The sequence below is a fragment of the Canis lupus genome, chromosome 15, assembly GCF_003254725.2.
Source record: "Canis lupus dingo isolate Sandy chromosome 15, ASM325472v2, whole genome shotgun sequence".
Lineage (NCBI taxonomy): Eukaryota > Metazoa > Chordata > Mammalia > Carnivora > Canidae > Canis > Canis lupus.
This window is the reverse complement of record NC_064257.1, coordinates 37,165,608-37,187,112: the sequence shown is the minus strand read 5'-3', so window position 1 is coordinate 37,187,112 and position 21,505 is coordinate 37,165,608. Positions and strand designations below refer to the sequence as shown.

At 36.8% G+C, this 21,505-nt stretch overlaps 1 long non-coding RNA gene across 20 annotated transcripts in view; it reads right to left on the bottom strand.

The window, feature by feature from the left end:
* LOC112654405 (uncharacterized) overlaps positions 1–21,505 on the bottom strand; it is a 231,175-nt gene that overhangs the window by 158,128 nt on the left and 51,542 nt on the right. For 18 of the 20 annotated variants that reach the window (XR_004805121.2, XR_003133009.3, XR_004805119.2 and 15 more), the window contains 2 exons: positions 4,158–4,269; positions 3,943–4,052 (listed from right to left, as the gene is read on the bottom strand). This is a non-coding gene — a long non-coding RNA (uncharacterized LOC112654405). Of the gene's footprint in view, positions 1–3,942; positions 4,056–4,157; positions 4,273–21,505 lie in introns of all 20 variants that reach the window. The other 2 variants (XR_003132997.3, XR_003133000.3) reach the window with 2 other exon arrangements.

Sequence of the window (21,505 nt, the reverse complement as noted above, 5' to 3'; positions counted from 1 at the left end):
CACTCAGATAATGCATATAAAACCTTTTGCATCTTTCCTGCGGTGAGCACTCACTACATATCATAGTATCTTTACTATGAGCCCCACATAAGTGGTCCTCACACATTGATCTATACAACATCTTTTATTTTTGTCTATGAAACATCACCAAAGAGTCGCTGAATTAAACGGCACAATCTAAAACACGGAAAACTAGCACAGAAATATGGCCTAGGTGATAAAATTGATTTATAAAATCATAACAACGGTAATAATTTCAGATGTACAACACGTGGATTTGAGAATTCTATATGTTACTCAGTTCTCACCCTGAGCACAGTCACCATCGGTCACCACACAAGCAAATATGACACTGTATGGCAAATACACGTCAATGAAAACCTAATGGCAATAATAATAATAACAGATAAACATGACTTCAGTTACAAATTATACTTTGTATTAGACTTACAAGACCTCTCTTATTTTAGAAGACCTCCGTGTCCCAGTTCTGACTTGGGACACGCCAGGCAAGCAGCAGCCCTGCTGGGAATAGTGGAGTGGAAACAGGAGAAACGGACCCGGAGGAGTTTCATGCTCTTCCTTCTATTTTCCAACATGGTACCTGCTGATCTCTGCTCCCTGTGGGCACAAATTCTGACTATTTCTGCTCCCTATGGGCACAAATTCTGACTCGGAGCAGCATTGCCTAAGCTGCTCTTTCTCTAGGGATGACAGGGCCACACCTCACAACAGGTTATTCTATAAATGCAATGCACAGGTGTGGACTTTTGTGCAGATGGAAACAGTGAGAACAAGGCAATCTAGACTTGGAAACGCCCTCTCTGCAGAGAAGTGTAGATAAGTATTCACCACGGATCCACACGGACCAGTAAATCCTACTTATGCTTTTATCCATGTACCACCAACCAGCTTCTGTTGGCCCTCACAACATGCCTTCTGGTCACTTGAATGTGTTTAATTAAATCTCACACACATGTTTGTTTTATTTCTGCTTCTGGCCCGCTGGATGTAGAACCAAATGCCTACTTCTCCTCTCTATTGCACCGTGGTGTCACGGGGCAGAGAGCCTGCTTCCATTCCATTCCTGGCCCCTCACTTACCAGCTCTGGGACTTTGGGCAAGTTACCAAATTTCATTAAGACTGTTTAGGGATCCCTGGGTGGCTCAGCGGTTTGGCGCCTGCCTTTGGCCCAGGGCATGATCTTGGAGACCTGGGATCGAGTCCCATGTCAGGCTCCCTGCATGGAGCCTGCTTTTCCCTCTGCCTGTGTCTCTGCCTCTCTCTCTCCCTTTCATGAATAAATAAATTTTTAAAATCTTAAAAAAAAAAAAACTGTTTAAAACAGTAACACCACCTTGTAACACTGTTGTGAAGATTAAATTATACATCAATGGCTCAGCACACAGTAGGCATTCGATAAAGGCTCTGCCATTGCTGAAGTAGCAGGGGAATCACTGGGAAGCAACAGAATTCTGCCATAGGAGTAAGAGACCCGCAATCAAGCTTCTTGGGTAAATTTAGATCCTGGTTTTCTCACTTCAATGACTAAAACCAACAATGAAATAATAATAGTAATAATAACTTCCCCATTAGAGTTGTAAAACTTAAATGACTACTGCAAAGTACTTACCACATAGTAAATAATGTTTGCAAATATTATTATTATTCTGCCTACTGTGCTAATTGGTTATTTCTTCCCTATTGCTTAACTATTGTCTAGTAAGAACAAATAAGGACTTTGAATGTGACAACCTCACGATACATATATTCACAGAGGTCCATATTCATACTGCACCACTATTTGCAAAAGCAAAAGCCTGCAAATGATCCAAAAGTCATCAAAGGTAAGCGGTTAAAGAAGGTTATATTCATACTGTGGAATGCCAGGCAGCCATTAAAATGAATGAAAAAGTACTGATATGAAATTATTTCTAAGATCCATCTTAAGAGAAGGAAGAATGGTGCAGCAAGGTGTACCATATGTTACCGTTTTATTTAATAGAAGTTTGTACATGATGTTTGTATATTTAGAGAATTGTATTCTTGTATTAGAGATATACAAGAAATCACTAACAGTGGTTGCTTCAGTAGGGAACGTGGGGCTTGTAGGACAGGAACAGAACTCTCCATCGTACAAATCTTCCTCGATTTACCATGGCTTTATGTCTTGATAAACCCATCAAAAACCGAAAATATCACAAGTCAGAAATGCATCTAATACACTTCGACTACCAAATATCATAGCCTAGCCTCACCTACCTTAAACATGTGCCAAACACTTACATTAGCCTATTGTGGGGCAAAATCATCCAATACAAAGCCTATTTTATAATTAAGTGTTGAGTATCTCTTGTGATTTTCTGGATACTGTACAGAAAGTGAAAAATGGGATGGATGTATAGATACAGAAATGTTAAGAGTCATAAGCTTATGGGGGGTTCACCCTCAGTGGCTGACTCAGAGCCTGGAGGTCAAGAGTCAACATCTACCCACTGAGCCAGCCAGGCGCCCCCACAATGTTGGTTGTTTGCATCATAACAGGACCTTTTCCTTTCAATTCTCATTTCAATGCTATTTCAGTAGCATTTGTTGCCTGCGTGAATTTTCTTCACCCAATAAATGCCAAAATGTTGATTTTTTCCAGCAGTCTCTCCTATCTCAAAGTATGTCTTCCTTATAAAGGATTTAACCCAGTATATGAGATACAAACTGTATTCCTACATTCTGGATGATTCTAGAAATCATTTCAAGTAAAGTGTCCTCTTCATGTGACAAATGGACAAATGTTTGTCTTCAGACAGGCACTTGGCTCTCAAGGCTAGGTTCTCTAGTTGCCAGCAGAAATGCCCAGAGCTGAGGGTGTCCAATGGGGCATAAGATGCAACTCCTGGCATATAGTCAATTCCACACTGATAACCTGAAAGTTTGGTATGGGCTTCCAACTAAGACTCCTCTTGTCTTTTCAAATATGCAGATTTGAGAACTCACTGGTAATTATAAATGTTATCGAAACATATATCAATTGATAACTTTTTAAAAATATTTTATTTATGTATTTGATGAAGAGAGAAAGAACACAAGCAGGGGGAATGACAGGCAGAGGAAGAGGGAGAAGCAGACTCCCCGCTGAGCAAGGAGCCCAGGACCCTGGGATCAGGACCTGAGCTGAAGGCCAACGCTTAACCAACTGAGCCACCCAGACTACCAGTTGATAATTTTCACAGAGATTGTTCATGCGTCATGTTGCCACCTTATATGGGATGGTCTTTCCTACTTTTAAAAGGTGCATCTGCCAATCACAGATGTCAGCCATCAGAATGCCTGGATTTACAACAGCTTCAGACAACCTGTGGCCTCTGTTGCTTCTCTAGAAAAAACAGTATCGAACCCATAGTGAAAAGATGATGGTTAAAGGGGTTAGCTGATGTACAAGACACAATGGCCAGTGCTTGGGAGCACTTAATACCAGGTGTTCTCATCAGTAGCAACATCATTGTCATCATCACTAATTTTAAACACCATTAGATGGTCAATTGCTGTAGTAGGATATGGAAAACTGCTGTTCTTTCCACTTGCTAATTTTTCTTTTCCAGAGTAAATGCTATTCATGAAATGAACACAAGTTCATACAGCAACTGGTAATACTCATCCTCTATGCCAGTCCTTCTCAAACTTTTATGATCACGTAAATCACTTAGGGATCTTGTTGAAATGCAGATTTTGATTCTGTAGGTCTGTGTGGAGCCTGACATTCCACATTTCTGAACTCTGGAGGGATCCTGCCACTGCTGGCTTTGGGGTATCAAGGTTATGTAGACCCTGGACTTTACAGAGGGTAAGAATGACACGTTTGGTAATAAATGCAATGAATATTAAACAATATAAATATATATATATTTATCTATATATATATATTTATGTGTGCAACCAAGGAATACCTTTTTCTTCTCTCTTTCATGCTTATCTCTCTGCATTTACATTTCTCAGTCTTCAAGTAAAATGCAGGTGTGCAATGAAAGTACAACTCGTTTCCTTTCTATGTTGACTCCTGCTGCATACAAGGCAAAGGGAAAAAAAAACCAATTATATCATCCACAAAGGAAGGGGCACATTTATAAAATAAATTTTTAAGGGAAAAGGCAAAGATTTTAACCTTGAGATATTTGTTTTCTCATGCTTATGTCTCTGAATTTACATTTCTTAGTCTTCAAATAAAATGTAGGTGTGCAATAAAAGTACAACTACTTTCCTCTTGATGTTGACTCCTGCTGGATACAAGGGGAAAAATCAGTTATATCATTCATAAAGGAAGGGTCTCATTTACAAAAAAAAAAAAATTTTTAAGGGAAAAGAAAATGCCTCGAGGCATTTTTTTAAGTAGGCTCTACTCCCAGGGTAGAGCTCAACACAGGGCTTGAATTCATGACCCTGAGATCAACACCTGAGCTGGGATCAAGAGTTGGACACAAATTGACTGAGCTACCCAGATGCCCTTAACCCTTGAGATATTTTAAAAGAGTGATAACTATTATTTCCTTTCTTACCACAATCCAAGTCATTGTTTATACTCATTTTGTTTGACCCAACAACAAAATAAGGTATTAGCAAAATCTTTTTTCTGTGATATGTATGGTACTCTCGTGTAACTAAACATTTACGTCAGTTTTTTAGAACAAAGCCAAATGGTTTAATCAGTAAGAATATTGTACCCTCAGTAAGCTGATACTGCATAACTCTTAACAATTCTGGAAATATTTGCTAAGCTTTCATTATCATCTCTATTGCTATAAGTTAGTTCCCTTGAGGATAAATGGTGAAAAAACAATAAAATTTGAATATGGTAAAATAGGGACTCCTGGGTGGCTTGGCTTTGGATCAGGGAATGATCCTGAGGTCCTGGGATCCAGTCCTGCATCAGGCTTCCTACAGGGAGCCTGCTTCTCCCTCTGCCTGTGTCTCTGCCTCTCTCTCTCAATCTCTGTGTCTCTCATGAATAAATAAACTCTTTAAAAAATGAATATGGCAAAATAATACTCTGAATTCTAAAACGCAGCATCCAGACAAAAGCTAAGGAGTTATATGGTTCAACTCAGTTTTGTTTTTGTTTTTCTCATTTTTTTTTCAAACTGAGATCCATGGTAAGAAAATATTTACCACAGACTTAAGTACCACACACACTCAGAATACTTTTGAAAAAAATGTGTTCATGAAACAATATTTACTGCATTCAGTGTGCTCTGATAATTCTCTTCTCTTTATTTTAATGGTATTAGTATTAATAATATTTTATTTTAATGTTATTAAAATTATTAAATTATTAATTTTTAATGCTGCTATGACCTATTCAGTTGATTTCAAAGTCCACTGATGGGTCCTTCAAACTTCCAACCTTGGAAAACTTCTGAGAGCTAAGGCTAGTTCTGTGGAAGTTCATGGGTGCAAGGGATGTTTAAGAATTGAGGCCACGTTGTCTTGACATTCACAGACAAAAGGCCTGGTCAAAAAGCCCATACAAGGGCATTTTAATTGCCAATAACAGACCATGTTTCCACCAATACATTCAGTATAAATGTTTTCTTCCCTCCCTTCTCTGGAGGATAATGTAAGAAAATCACCTTTCACAATTAGGTAGAATAATGGTGTTTAAATGAATTACCCAATTACCATTAGGAAGTAATAAGGAAGCAAGTGAAGGATGACTATGGGTCAGAATTGATGAATTCAAGGGAATGTGCAGGTAGCAATTTAGCATCTTTTAAACACATTCGAATATAGTAAGCTGCATTGATCTGGGAGTCACACCAGTAAGCCAAATGGACATTATTCTAACAGAAACTGGAACTTTTAAGGACTGGTAAATCATGAAAAGAGCATGGAAACAGAATGAGATTTTGGTTTGTGTTGATCCATTTCAGGTGGGAAAGGCCAAACTGTACCTTTCAAAAAATTCAAGCGGCACTGAATTGTTATAAACAACAAGCATAGGCATTTTCGTTTCCATTGTGTAGAAGGAAGTCAGCAATCAGGTGTATAAGATAAGAAACTAAAGCCAAGGAAGTCATGGAACCTAAGCGAAGTGACTGAAGCCACATGTCAATGCCTGGGTACTGGCTAGATCTCTTCTTTCCAATTGCAATGCAAGCAAGCAAACAAGCAAAGAGAAAGAACACCAGCACCGCAGTTGGTAAAAGACAGACAAACTGGTGAGAGGGGAGTACTGCTATCTTTAGTGGGTCTTGGAGTAGCTCTGTGTGAAGAAGGATTGGGTAACCTTTCATACTTCCTCCTGCACAGTTATTCTCAGATTCCATATGGGGAGTACAAAAATAGTGAAGAAAATCTCCCTAGTTCAGAGTTGGGTACCATGCGGAGGCTTAAGAGATACTTTTCAGTGGAAGAGAGTGGAATATTTTTACAACAGCAATATTTTAGAGTGATGATCAAAGATCATATGCCTTATATATTTTATCCCTAAATGTTTCTAAGGAAGATGTTTTTTTCCAACAATTCGCTAATAGGTAGTATATTTAGTGTATATATGTTAGGATAAAGATATGTTTAACAGACTGGAAGGCCATATCACAATATTCCTCCTCTCAGAGAAAGACCTTTCCACAACTCTCTTACAGGCCCCTGACTCTTACTAAAAGCCAGCTTTTTGCTCTCTGCTGAAATTATTCTGACAGCTTTGACAGCACATTATCATTACAAGATAGTGGTATACTTAAAGATAAATAAGGATTCATGGAGAATTAAAAGTAAAAAGAATTAATACAAGTCTCCAAAATACCAAGTTAGAATATCAAAGGTTACTCAGATAAAAATTTGATATTTTCTCATTCAAGTAATCATACCTTTATATGGGTAAGCAAACAATCCATGCTGTGCCATCAACAATCATCCACTTCCACATCACACAAAAACAAATACATCTCATTTCCAAGATTTGTATAAAAGAAATGATGATATTTTAACATCTTAGATTTCTCAATATGGATTTGTTCTAATTCCAACTGATTTTCTCTGTAACTCAGCCTTTTTCACTTTCATAAAAAAAAAGGAAAAGAAAGAAAAGAAAAGAAAAGAAAAGAAAAGAAAAGAAAAGAAAAGAAAAGAAAAGAAAAGAAAAGAAAAGAAAAGAAAAGAAAAGAAAGAAAAGAAGAAAAGAGAAGAGAAGAAAAGGATTCCCAGCAGGATCTTTTAGTTACATGGTAGATTTTTCTAAGTAGATTGTATAACTCTTGCTCTTATATGGTCTATTAATAAGATATTACGCTACTACACAATTTACTAAATTGCAAAGGTTGGTCATTCTTACTTTCTGTGCAAATCTAATCCTACAAAAAGCACATGCACATTCATACGCACATGGTTAAATACTCTCAACTCTAATGGTCCCTTACTAAGTTATATGATTAAATCATTTGCGTGGTTTTTTTTTTCAAGAAAGTTCGCTATGACCAAAAATAAAAGTTCAAAACAGAAAGTGAAGAGTGTACCTGAGTTTTAAATGACAATTTTTATTCATTTATTTGTAAAATTATCCACTTATTTTAAGAGCACCAGCCAGAATGAGAGTTTGGAAGACTATATATTAAGAGGAAAGATGAAACAGATGCAATACACAGCTAAGATCAAAGAGCCCCATCAATTCATTCAGAGAGTCAAAATCCAGCTGAGCCTCAGAGCCCTGTCTGCATAATAAGAAAGGTTGACTAAAACATAAGGATTAAACAGATGAGCTGTCTCCTGCAGAGGCGTGGGAGGGAAGCCCCACTGAGACACTTGTAAAGACACTTTGGAAGTGCACACCTGCTCCTCCACAGTCAAACATACAGGAGACCAGCCTGGCCAAAGATGGTCTACAAAATTGCCAGTTTTAAGAAAACGGAATTTATGTCCTAAGAATGTCTTTTTTTATTTGTCAAGATATTTTCAGTCCAGGAAAATGACAAATTAATAAATCACCTCCATTTTTCAAGGTGACTTATCAAATGCTTGCTTTTCAAAATCAAGTGTGTATTTTCAAGTGTGTGTATTTGATTCAAAATCAAGTATGTCATGAGACAGTATTAGGGAGCTGCCTACCTCATGATCAATTTCTTTCCAATAAATGGTGCTTTTCTTGAGACCACTTTGAGTAACACTGGTAAATATATGCTAATTCTATTTTCCATTCCTAGGAAATTATCATTCTTAGTAGTAGATCCCAATTTTTATGAACATCAGGCCAAGTTCTACTCAGAGCTATGCTAAATTACACAATTCAGTTCCATACAGCAAGAATACAGCACAGAAATCAAATGCATTTAATGTCCTGGGCCCGTGACAAATGGTACATTTATTCTAATGACTTCACCACAAGTTATGTTGTAGCTACTGATAAGAAATTATTCTGAACATAAATACAATTTTCTTTTAAGAAAGCTAAGCTAAGCATGCTGGGCCTTTAGGCTCTACTGGGAAAAGATCGTATGGAGTTATAACATTAGACTTCAAATAAAATTTAAAAACTTTACCTTTGGTATGGATTAACTTTCTCAAGCACAGCATGTACGGTGATTTAAACATGCAATTAATAGACCAAAATATATGGTAAGCATCAGCTTTTGTTTAATTCACCAAAACAAGCAATCCAATTTTGCAGCGAGAGCAAGAGTCTCTCAGGAGTACAATGAGCTGCAAAACATCAGGAAGTGGCTTCATGGGGTTGAAGTGCAGTCTTTGACCTGCTCCCTAGTAGTCTAATTACATGATCACTCACTCAACCAACCAACTAACGAACTGTTTTTACAGTGTGGATTACGTGTAAGATGCTATGAGGGATACAGAGAACTATAAGTAACAGTACTAAACCGTAGGTGTCAAACGTGTGACATGGATAAATTCTGTAGAAGTGGAACCTTGTGGGTTAAAGAACTGGAGGTCTTTATTTAAGAGGTGGGATTGACTTAGGACCTGAGGGATGAGGTGAAGGGGAGGAAATTGGTTTTCAAGGGGAAGTACAGAGATAAAAGAACATAGAATCCACTTGGAGAGAGAGAGAGATATCATTCCATTTTGCTGAGACATATAGAGACATGTGTATGATGTTAAAAGGGAAAAGAGAGGGCAGCTGGGTGGCTCAGTTGGTTAACCATCTGACTTATGGTTTTGGCTCAGGTCATGATCTTAGGGTCCTGAGATCCAGCCCTGCATCGGGGCTCCATACTCAGCAGGAAGTCTACTTGAAAATCCCTCTCTCAGTCTCTCCCTCGGCCTGCTCTTTCTCTAAAATAAATAAATAATATTTAAAAAAATTTTTTTACAGATTTTATTCATTCATTCATGAGACACACACACATACACACACACACACACAGAGGCAGAGACACAAGGCAGAGGGAGAAGCAGGCTCCACGCAGGGAGCCCAACATGGGACTTGATTCTGAGTCTCCAGGATCACACCCTAGGCTGAAGGCGGCACTAAACTGCTGGGCCACCCAGGCTGCCCTAAAAAAATTTTTTTTAAGAAAGGGAAGAAAGGTAACTATGAGGAACCTTTGCTGGTTCCCCCCACTCTGCCCCATCTTTTCAGACATGTTCTCTACCAGTAGTCTGGAAAATCACTTTGCATTTCTATCAAAAACTCATGATCCGGACATTGTGGATCAGAATCTTCAGAGATAAGAAATGAGAAACTTGATTTTGAACAAACACACAAATGAGACTATTTTTAATGTCTTAGAGACAATAGGGAACCTTTAAAGTAGTTTGGAAGAAGCAAACTGAAGGATAAGCTAGGACTTTGGGAAGTGAAGATTCTGAGACAAGAAGAAACACTGAGCAAGAAGTCAAATCAGAAGTTTGTTTTTTTTTTAAAGATTTATTTTATTTATTTATTTTAGAGAGTGCAAGCTCGCAGGAGCATGGGAGGGGAGAGGGACAGAGGGAAAAGATCTCAAGCAGACTCTGCCCTGAGGGTTGCAGCTGACCTGGGGCCTGGGTCTAATCTTAAGACTCTGAGATCATGACCTTGAGCTGAAATCAAGAGTTGGACGCTTAACCAACTGAGCCACCCAGGCGCTCCCAGATCAGACGTCCTTGTTTTAATCTAGATGCATGGTAAGAATAATCACCTTTGCTCTAAAAAATAAAAATAAAAAATAAACTTCCATTTCTCTCAAAAGCAGAAGCCCTTAATCCTAAGTCTCACCACAATTTCTGACATATTAATATTCCAATGTCTTTAAAAATGATTTTGAAAGTCCAACTTATTTCTGTAAGACATAACTGTCACCTTTAAAAAAAACTTTTAAAAGTACACGAATCTACAGCTGATCACTCCTTTAAGTACCCATTTTCAGGAGGTCTCACACAAGTCTGACCCGTCAGAATAACATCTATACATACTATTCCATTGGTCAAAAATTAAGACAATAAATAATATTCTGTGCTGATGGAGGTACTAAGAAAAGAGGACTATTAATATCTATTTATTTATATAGGTATTATTTATACCTATTTATGAATAAGTTTATACACTTATTCAGGGGCAATTGGTAATGCCTAACAAAAATTTAAATGTCCACACTCTTTAACAACAACAAAAATACTTCTAAAAGTCTAGTTTAGAAAAGTACCTACAGAAGTATATAAGGATGGATAGTGCATGGACGCACACACACACATACACACACACATAATGTAATCATTAATTTACAGAAAAATGATGGAAATAATTTATAAGAGCCTCAGTAATGGAAGAATTACATCAAGGTACATATATATTACAGAAAATGGTGCAGTTATAGTCACAAATTCTGAAAATCTATGTGTTGTTATGGAATAATGCTCAAGATAAATAATTTAAAAACCAAATTATAAGAATATGTATATGTATAGAATAATCCAATTTTCAATGAAAAAGGCAATGTGTGTTAATAAGTGTATTTATGTACGTCTCTTTATTTATAGAAAAAGCCCCTAGGGGCACCTGGATGGCTCAGTGGGTTAAGCATCTGACTTTGACTCAGGTCATGATCTCAGGATCCTGGGATGGAGTTCTGCCTCAGGCTCTAGCTCATCAGAGAGTCTGCTTCTCCCTCTCCTTCTGCCCCTCATCCTGCTCGTGCTCCTGCTCTGCTCCTCTCTCTCTCTGAAATACATTTTTTTTTTAAAAAAAGCTCATTAACAGTAGTAGGATGGAGGAATAGCACAAGAAATAAAGGGTGAGGTTTTCACTCTAATTTTTACATGTCTGTATCATTTATTTCCTTAAACAATAAGCAAAAATTCTTCTGTAACTTAAAAAAATAACTTAATATTTATTTTTGAAGTTGTTACAAAAATGAACCTAGTATTTGCAAAATCTATTAAATACTTGACAAGAATTTTAAAAACTTCTGAATATAAGTGACACTTCAGAAGTGTCACTTCTAAAGATGGTGTAGAGGGGAAACCAGCTTCCTTTCATTTTGATTAATTAGTTCTCAAAATTTAATGGACTTGCAGCCTTTAAAAATCATTCAGAAACGTTAACGATTCATGTATTGACTTCTACTTTACAAAAGCCTTTCCATTTTAATTAATCTATCAATCTTCCCATCTGATGGAGGAAAACTTTATATTTGCATCTTTAAAGACGAGAGTCTGAAATAAATAGATACACATAATATTAGAGCTATAGCCTAAATTATATAATTATGCTGCTTGATCATTCATTAGATACATCTCGTGAGCCCACCTTCACTTATGTTCTGATTTATATGCGTGGTTCCCACAAAATATCAACTTATATGAGAAGACTAAATATGAACACTAATTTTCATTTACGTATAATAGCAATCTGTTTTCAAAATGCTTCCAAAATTTGCTACTTAATGTACCAACTTCATACTATGTAAAAGATGGGGTTTTTCCTAAACCAACATCACAATTTTTAAAAATTAGCATAAAGCTAATTTATGTATTTTTTAAAAGTTAGAAAATGTCTTTTTACTCTTAGAGAAAATTCTTAAACATTATGGGAAAAAAACATAACTTTATCATGAAATTCTCTACAGTTGGGTAGATTTATGTATTTCTCAGATCTCATTTTTCAAGTTTTTAGCAATTGGTTTTATTTATTTATTTTTTTTAAGATTTATTTATTTATTTATGATAGACAGAGAGAGAGAGAGAGAGAGAGGCAGAGACACAGGAGGAGGGAGAAGCAGGCTCCATGTTGGGAGCCCGACGTGGGACTCGATCCTGGGACTCCAGGATTGTGCCCTGGACCAAAGGCAGGCGCTAAACCACTGAGCCACCCAGGGATCCCCTAGCAATTGGTTTTAATTGGAATGCTGCTCCTTCCAATTCTAAGAAATATGAAAGGAAAAATTAAATATAAATAGTTGTATGATATAAAATGAAATCACATTTTAATATATTTATTTATTTTTATTTTTTTAAAGATTTTATTTATTTATTCATGAGAGACACAGAGAGAGGCAGAGACACAGGCAGAGGGAGAAGCAGGCTCCATGCAGGAAGCCCGATGCAGGAGTCGATCCTGGGACTCCAAGATCACGCCCTGGGCTTAAGGCAGGTGCCGAACCGCTGAGCCACCCAGGGATCCCCACATTTTCTTATATTTAATAGCACCAGTGGAATGCATACATTACAATAGTACCAGTGGAATGCATCCTTTGCTGTGTATGACACAGTGAAAGGAACAGCTTTACCAAGACTATTCATATAAGATATAAGGAGAAAACTATTTACCCACAGAATTTCCTAGAGTTTGATGGCAATTAGCAAATCTTACAGCTCTTACTTTGTTTAAATTACTTTTAAAGTCATGTTTTACAAATGGGGAGAATACTTCATCTAACATTAAGTTCCTGAGCTAAAGTACTCTTTTCCATACATGTAAAATTAGGAAGTTCAAGAAGATGACAAAAATAATATAAAATGTTGTCTCTAGATGTATGACCAAAGGACATAGTCAACTCCTGTTAGAATAGTTTCTTCATCACTTAAGCATAAATACAACTGGAGGTTTCTCCACCATCTGGATCAAGGACCCAGGACTTTTAGTTAGAAATACTTTGAATTCAAAATTACACTCAGGTTGATGGAGAACATCTAGGAAGGACCAAAAATAATTCACCAACAAGGGGCTTATAGAAGAGATAAAGCATATACCTATGAAACAAATTAGAAAATATTTTTCAAATGTTTGAGTGTCACTATGTGTAGTACAGTCATAGACTAAGAGGGTGAGCTACAAAAACATCCATAATTTCTCTGGTATTTTTCAAATCCTCAGGTATGGTCATCTTCCCTCCTAAGTATAACAAACATGAAAGCACAGATCACAGAATATGCGTTTATTTTCAGCTTCCTTAATGCTAGCTTCCCTGCTTCAACCTCACCCCGGACTTATCACCTTGTAGCCATGTAAGAATTCCACACATCAGAGGTAAAAATACTAAAGTTCCAAGGCACAGATTAGTAGCTTAAGGGTGTTGTTTGCTATGATGACTTTTATTTCTTTCGACTATCAGAAAAACTTACTCATTTAATAAATACTGTTGAGCTCTACTATATGCTTGATACTGTGTTTGGAATGATGCTGGGAAATCGGAGACAGAAGATAAATAAATCATAAGGTCCCTAAACAGACATGAATTGGTTTTCTTGTTTTTTCTTTTTTTTTTTAGAGTTCCCTCTCCCCTAAAGTAATCCAATTATCTTTCCTAGCAATGTCTCCCAGGTCCACCATAGCTTATTTCAATACCTTAAAATACTCTTTATTTCTTTTCTTGTTTGTTTATTTTAAAAACCACAGTAGGTATCCTTTACATGTGCTAGGCTTATGACATGTGTGTATGGTTTTCTGTTTGTTTCCAAAACACCTCTTAGGTCATAAGGTGAGGGCTACTGGACAGAAAGAGCAATACAAACATATTAACATTTGTTCTAGTTTAGGTCTAACTGTAAAAAAGCTTAGAATGAAAAGGAAACTGGGCTCAATTTTAAATTTAGGCTACACAGACCATATCAGAAACCTAAACTGCTCCCCAGAGACTTCTTTATATTCCCAGTTTAGTTGATGTTATTTGAGATTTGCTTTTGTCTGGACTTAATTGAAAAGTGTCTTTCAATGTGAATACTATCATGCAACACACCCAGGTGTAACCAGGGTTAATGTCACAGCTTTAGATGTGAGAATAATCACTATTAACTTTTCTAAAGTTTTCACAAACCAGACCCTTCAAAGTACTGAAATTGGTCTCAAAGCTCCCCAGTGATTGTGCCACTATAGAACTTTTTGCTTTTTCTCAAAAATACTTCAACTTCATCAGCAACAGATGAATTCATTAACTTCATTATTAATTCAAATGATTTTTTCATTTTTGTAAGCTCGAGAGAGACCAGCTCTCTCTGTGTTCTATAAAATGTAATCCATCTCTATTATAGTCATGAAAATGGTATTTGTCACTTTGCTAAGAAAAAAAAATCAATATATCATCCAAGGCTGAATAAGCATTTAATGCAATGAATTGAAGACTGGTTAGAGAAATTTAGCTTGCCAGGAGTTTAGGACAAGATAATCGAAATCCAGAAAATTCACAGAAGGTTGGCCAATGAAATATATAGATGTGCCATAGAAATTAATATTTGGGCAGTAGAATAACCTGTCATCTCCAATCCTGGTAAGAAAATGGATTTAGACAGGCAAATCTCCAAGGGGTCACCATTTTAAAAAAATGAAAGCAAAATCCAAACATCAAGAAAAGATTTGAATGTGGCTATTAAATAGGGAAGGCTTCATTCTCATTTCCTATAAAATGTACCAGATTAGAGGGATGCTTTTAGAACTGCATAAATGTAAAAAAAAAAAAAAAAAAAAAAAAAAACCTTCAAGGTTAGAGACCTGTAGGGAGATTGCCATTGGAAATAGTTTGGCTTGGAGTTTTTGGGGGGCTGTTGTTGGTTGCAGTGGTTAATGACACAGTACAATGGCATTGTCGAGTTGCAGGGCCCAAAGCACAACCTGCCAGTCTCCTGCTCAGAGAGGACCTTCTGATCCTGTTCTTCTAGCTTCTATTGCGTTACCTCCAGCAAAGAGAAAGCTTGCCCCCGACAACCTCCTGTCTTTAGAATAACTCTTCCAAACAGAAATTTCTGTCTTGAACTGAAATCTACTTTTTAAAAAAACTGCCACTCTTTGGTTCTAGTCCTGTATTTGGAACAACATAAAGTCAGCCTTTCCTTTGCACCAGTCCCTTAGATGCTTGAGGTCAACTATCATTTCCTCTGGCCCTTTTCTTTTCTGAACATAACCCATCTAGGCCCTTCACCCATTTCTCCTACTACACCACTTACTGTGCACACGGTCTCAGAAAATTCACGGTGCATTCATAAAATTCTTCCCAAGATACTTCAATTTATCAATATCTCTTCTACTTTGTACCATCAAGAGTGAACATAAGAAAGCAAGTATGTTCAATAAGCATAAAATCCATTAGAGCCCTGATTTACTGTGATTGGAAACTACAATATAAAAGTGAATTCCTTCTTTCTCACAGTAGCTTCACGGGATGTGTTTTACGTTGAATTTATGATCAATTACAGCAGAAGCTCTATAGAGGCAGGAATTCTTGTCTGTTTTGTACACTGCTCCATCTTCAGCACTGAGCACATGGATGGCCTCAATAAACATTTGGTGAATAAATGTAAGGAGTAAAACAGCCATTTGAGGATGCTAGATCTTTGCTTATTGCATTGTTAACAAGCTACGTCCCTTCCATTCAATACTCATGAAACTGACTTTTAAAATCCAAATATAGGGCTATGTATCTGTTGAATATTGTCTGGGATTAGATCAGGCATTTGCGATAGCTGAAACTGAATGCAAGTACCTACGCATGAAAAAAAGTAGTGACTGTAAAGCAATGGCTTCCATCAATTTGCCTATGAGGCCTGATGGATTCAAAGTCATTTGGTTTTTATCATATCCTATACTTTTCAACTGCAAAGTAAACATCCCTCTGTACATTAACTTCACTTTTTAATCCTGCTCTAAGTCATTATTTCATTACCCTTCAAGTGATAGTCATCATATCCTACATGAGACAACTGAGACATAGCAAAATTAATAACCAGCTTTGGCTCATACCAAAGGAAAATTCCAGGATCAAGACCCAAATTCAGGTATCTCTTGACCAAATCCTATGTTTTCCACCATTCCATGCTCCCCGTTTTATAAAATTGAAAGATGATGGGAAAGAGAAAATCATGGCAAGGAATTTCTAAAGAGAGATACTCTCTAATAATCTTATCTTCCCGATAAGGAGAAGTACCATTCCAAAGAGTTTATTATAAGTTCCCAGTAGAAAACCATTTTTTCCTTAAGATATTTCCCCTTTTCTCCTCTATAGTCTCCAACAACTAGAGATTAAAATACTAAAAGAAAATTTTAACTTTGAAATTTACATCATATTTTTAATTTTCACTCCGATGACTAAAGAAACTGGTAGAGGTAGAAAACAAAAAATTTAAGGCGGGGAGAAACAAGACCCCAATCTGGACTCTGTGTGAATAAACTGTGTTTGCACAATGACAAGGCAACTTCTAAATGCAACTTTAAAAAACTGTGCACGAAAAAAATTTTTTTAAAAAACTGTGCACACATACAAAAAAGATAGTATTTCTACTTGTTTGTTCTGGCTCATGAAAATGAGCCAGAAGAAACTAGTGGTAAATTGAAATTAAAAAAAAAAATTGTTGGCCATTTTGGTGGGTGTCATGTCACATAGAGCGAATATACATGACAATAATTTGTATCATCTGTTGTCCAGAAACAACTCCCTGTATGCTAAAAAGATCAAGGCAATTTTGACCAATGAATTCAAACAACTGCCAATTCAACAAAAATATTCCTTCCAAATAGGCTAGCTAACATTCTACTGAGACAAACTACATAATCACTTGCTTGAATAATGGCATTATAACCATACAATGTACCGACCTTTTTAACTATCTTGAAAATTCAATTTCTTATTAAATAAGAGCACATGATGGTTCATCTTCATTTGTAACAAATCTGTGGATGCTCAATTCAGTTCATAACTTGCTCAATTACAAAGTAAATAAGCAACTCATAGAAATCACTTATTAGGGGGCAACAATGCAAACCAAAGATCTTATTTTCTTTACGGGCTTAAACTGCCCCTCTGTAGTTTTCATGAATAGAATTTTTTAACGCCATTTATTCTTGGCACTTTCAATAAGTGTTCCTCATAGAAGTTTAACTGTTAACTTTCATCAAAATTACAAAGTTGCTTCATTTCTGAGGTCCCGAACAAAGCAATTAAAAGTACTTCTTTGTATTTAATGTGGCAGATGGCAACATCTTAAGAGATAAGTTACACTAAGTCTTCTGGAAATATGTCTCCTCCATTGTTAGGTCTCTGAATATAAATGTGCTTAGGTTAACTGATTTTTTAAATAAGTTTTATTGATTTATTTTTTAAGTTTTTATTTATTTCTTCATGAGAGACACAGAGAAAGAGGCAGAGACATAGGCAGAGGGAGAAGCAGGCTCCCTGTGGGGAGCCCGATGTGGGACTCGATCCTGGGACCCCGGGACCACACCCTGAGCTGAAGGCAGACGCTCCACCACGGAGCCACCCAAATATCCCTAGGTTAACTGATCTAACCGTGCTAATTAACTTACTCAACAAACCTTCATTGACCACCCACTATGTGTCAAACATCATGCTACATCACGGGGATTTGAAGAAATAAGGCACAATTCCTTTTCTTCAGGTAGGTATACTCTAGTGGGTAAGACATAAACAGGAGCATAAAATGTGAATGTGGTGAGGTAAAAATAGAATTACAGAGTATTGTCTAAGTTCACAAATGTCACTGGTATCCAGAAATGTGACTGTCACATAGTAGGCCCTCAGCAGATACTTGTTGACTAGATGAACGACTGAATGAATCTCAGTTGCCTGAGAAACAGAAGAGCTACCTGCCTACATCGAGTTCGGGCACTCATGCTGCAGACTGGAGTGATGGATGAGGAGGAAATGTTTGATTTTACTTGCATGTTTCCAGAATATTCTGGCTTCATTTGGGGAGGAGAAAGGGAAAGGGAGCAAGAGAAGATAGAGCCATCTTAACTGTCCATCTAAGAGGATTTTATTTTAAGGTGATTTCTCCTAGATGGCAGTCTCTGAGCCTGTACCTTGGAGAAAAAGCGCAGTTACTTTCATGCTGATCACACTGAAGCCCTAAGTTATAAAGGGACATATCTGGATTTAAGTGGTTGAAAGCAGAACTGGGCCAGCAAGTTCACTATATCATTCACTATGTCACACCCCAGCGAACATATTAATGAAAAAGCTTTTTATACTTGAAGGCAGACTTCACATTTCTGTGACAGTAAATTAAAGATCTGACTTAAGACACCAACAGAATAGAGTAACTCTAGTTAATCAGCTGTATGCCTACAATAGAATCTTTACAAATAAATTTATAATTATCCCTTCTCAAAGGTCTATCTTTATTCTCTCCTGCTAACTAGGATGTAAGTGAGAATTCAAGCAATTACAAAGATAGCTGTTGAGACAAAGTAATAATGGTCTCCTGGTTAAGATCCTATTCAAAGGATGAACCTTCTAAGAACTCATTTTACTATAAAAACTCAAGAAAATTAAGCCAATGAGTCTAGGTTTCTTCCACTTGTGCCACCTTACACAATGACGAATCTAGTAAAGAAAAGAAGCTGATTCCTGTCTAAATATTTGTCCTCTTTTAAAGCTGACTTAGAATACATTAAGTTTCTCTGCTGAAACTTCCAAGATTGTAGTAAAAAATAAAAGCAGTGTTATAAGCCTCAATTATTTAGTGTCTGCCACCTTACATCACTGCATTATCACTTTCAGGCTTTTATATTTTGCCCCACTGTCTTTCTGTCATATCCCCGGATTAATTTCTAACTCTGGGTAATTAATTAATAGATTCTCTGTTCTCACTCCAAAGCTATTCAATGATGCTGAAAAAACTTAGACCACTGGGAAGATTGATGCCATTACAAAAGGATGCCTTCAGAAACTCCTTCAATGCATCTCCCTGCCCTAGTCCTCATGAGCGCTCTGACAAATCTTCACCACTCCTCTCTTGTCCACCCTCAGCTGACTACCTTGCTTCCTACTTCCTAAAGAATAAAAGATCCCAAGAGGTGCAAATATCTTCATTTTACCAGCTGACAATCATCCTGAGCTTCTTTCTTTCTCTCTAGCAGGAAAGAAGCAAACATTTTTCTTTCTAAGGTCTCTCCTTCAGATGGATTAACAACTTCTAGCATTAGGTAATCGGTTTGGCTTCTGCTTCTCTCTTTCATTATAAACATATTTCCTACAAATGTGCTTCATTCTTTTACTTTTTCAAAAGTCGTCCTTTTATCCTACCACTGCTTATAGCTACCCTTCTAGTCCCCTCCTTTCCTTCAACACCAAATGTGTAGAAAATGTAGGCTATCTGCCATTACTCTTACTTTTCTCCAGTCATATTCGTCATTGCATCCATTGTAATATGGCTTACGTTCCCACTAATTCAGTCTTTCTGACATGACCATAAACTTCCTTATTTCCAACCAAAGGTTGGATGCTTAATCTTCATACTGCTTGGCAGCTTAGTGAAATCTGGCACCCGTAAGACTCCCTTCTGCTTAAAATCCTTTTTTTTTTTTTTTTTGCCTTGGCTCCCACAGTGTCATTCTTCCCTAAGGTTCCCTTGCTTCACTCTCTCCTTTGGTAGACTCGCCCATCCTATTCATTCTTTCAATGTGAGCTAGTTTGCTAAATTTCCCTCCATGGCACTCTTCAATGCTTTTCTCCTCATTCTCCTAGATTAGAGGTTGAGGAGAAAGGTGTTCTGTTGTTACATAAATATTACCCCATTTATTTAGCCAACGTTCACCTGTCTGTAAAGGTACTCGAAAGGCCTTAAAATTCCTTTTGAGTTCCATGGCCTCTGGAGATCCCTACTAGGATTTCTTTCAAGTATTTCAAACTTGATATTTATCTCCCACCCCATCTCCAGTAAATTATCCCACTCTCAGTACTAATATGAATGGCATTATCATCAGTTACAGTCTTCTGACCCAGAGCAATTTGCTGCTATCCCTGACTCTTCCCTCTCTCTGCCTCATCACATTCGTTGGTCGCTAACATTTACTGATACTAACTCAGAAATATTTATTGAGTCTAGCCTTTTTCCATGATTGACAGAGTAAGCCATCTTTAAAAAATAATCATAAAAACAGGGCATTTCAAATCATAAGACCATTTAAAAAAAAGTGTAATCATATATCTTGGTTGGTCGCTTTCTATAAGATTAAAATTCAGATTCCCTTTGCATTCAAAGCTCATCACCAGGCAGCCCGGGTGGCTCGGCAGTTTAGCACCATCTTCAGCCCAGGGCCTGATCCTGGAGACCGGGGATCGAGTCCCACATCGGGCTCTTGACATGGAGCCTGCTTCTCCCGCTGCCTGTGTCTCTGCCTCTCTCTCTCTCTGTCTGTCTGTCTCTCATGAATAAATAAATAAAATCTTAAAAAAAAAAAAAGCTTATCACCATCTGGCCTCATCACATCTTTTTAATTCATTGTTTACCTCCCCTCCTTCATATGTACATCTACCCAAAACCTCACCATACTGATTTTCCATGGTAATTGTGGGCCAACTTTGCAGGTGCTATGTTCTCTGCCTAGAAAGATTTCCCCTACATTTTCATCCTGCATCCATTAATAATCAGACTGAATATCATCTTTTTAGGTAAAACCTTTTCCAGTTACCCCACAGAGCTATTGAAACTAACAAAATCTTCTCTAATTTTTTGTGTGGCAATTTATCCATTTTTCTGTCACTGATACCACAGTATAGTCCTTTAGAACAGAGAAGTTATTTCACTTGTCTCTATATCTCTAGAACATGGCACAGCGCCTGGGAGATAGGCAGTAGTCAGTACATATAAAATTGATATTTTTGATACATATTTTATATTAATCACTGAAAATTAATGATAAACATTCAGGTAGGGGAAGAAACTCACCACACACCACTATTTTAATTTCAACATGTCTATCATGTTAAACTCAAAGGCTACCTTTACAAATTAGCTAAACATGTAGATAATAAAGAAAGTAGATTTTTAAGCCATTTTATAAAGCTATATTTATGGGACAAATTAGGACTGTTAACAAGATAGCCTGAAGACTAACATATTCCTGTCAATTATAATATAAAATCTTATGTGGACATGCATGTTTATATTTTCAGTCTATTTATCTGACGTATATTAAGAATATAATGTATCATGAAATGTACTTTAAATAAATAGCTTAATGTCTACTTCTATTAAAATAAATGGTTTTTCAATAATAAAATAGATTTATTTATTTATTTATTTATTTATTTATTTATGTCCACATTTTAAATGACTCACACCTTCATGTCTTAA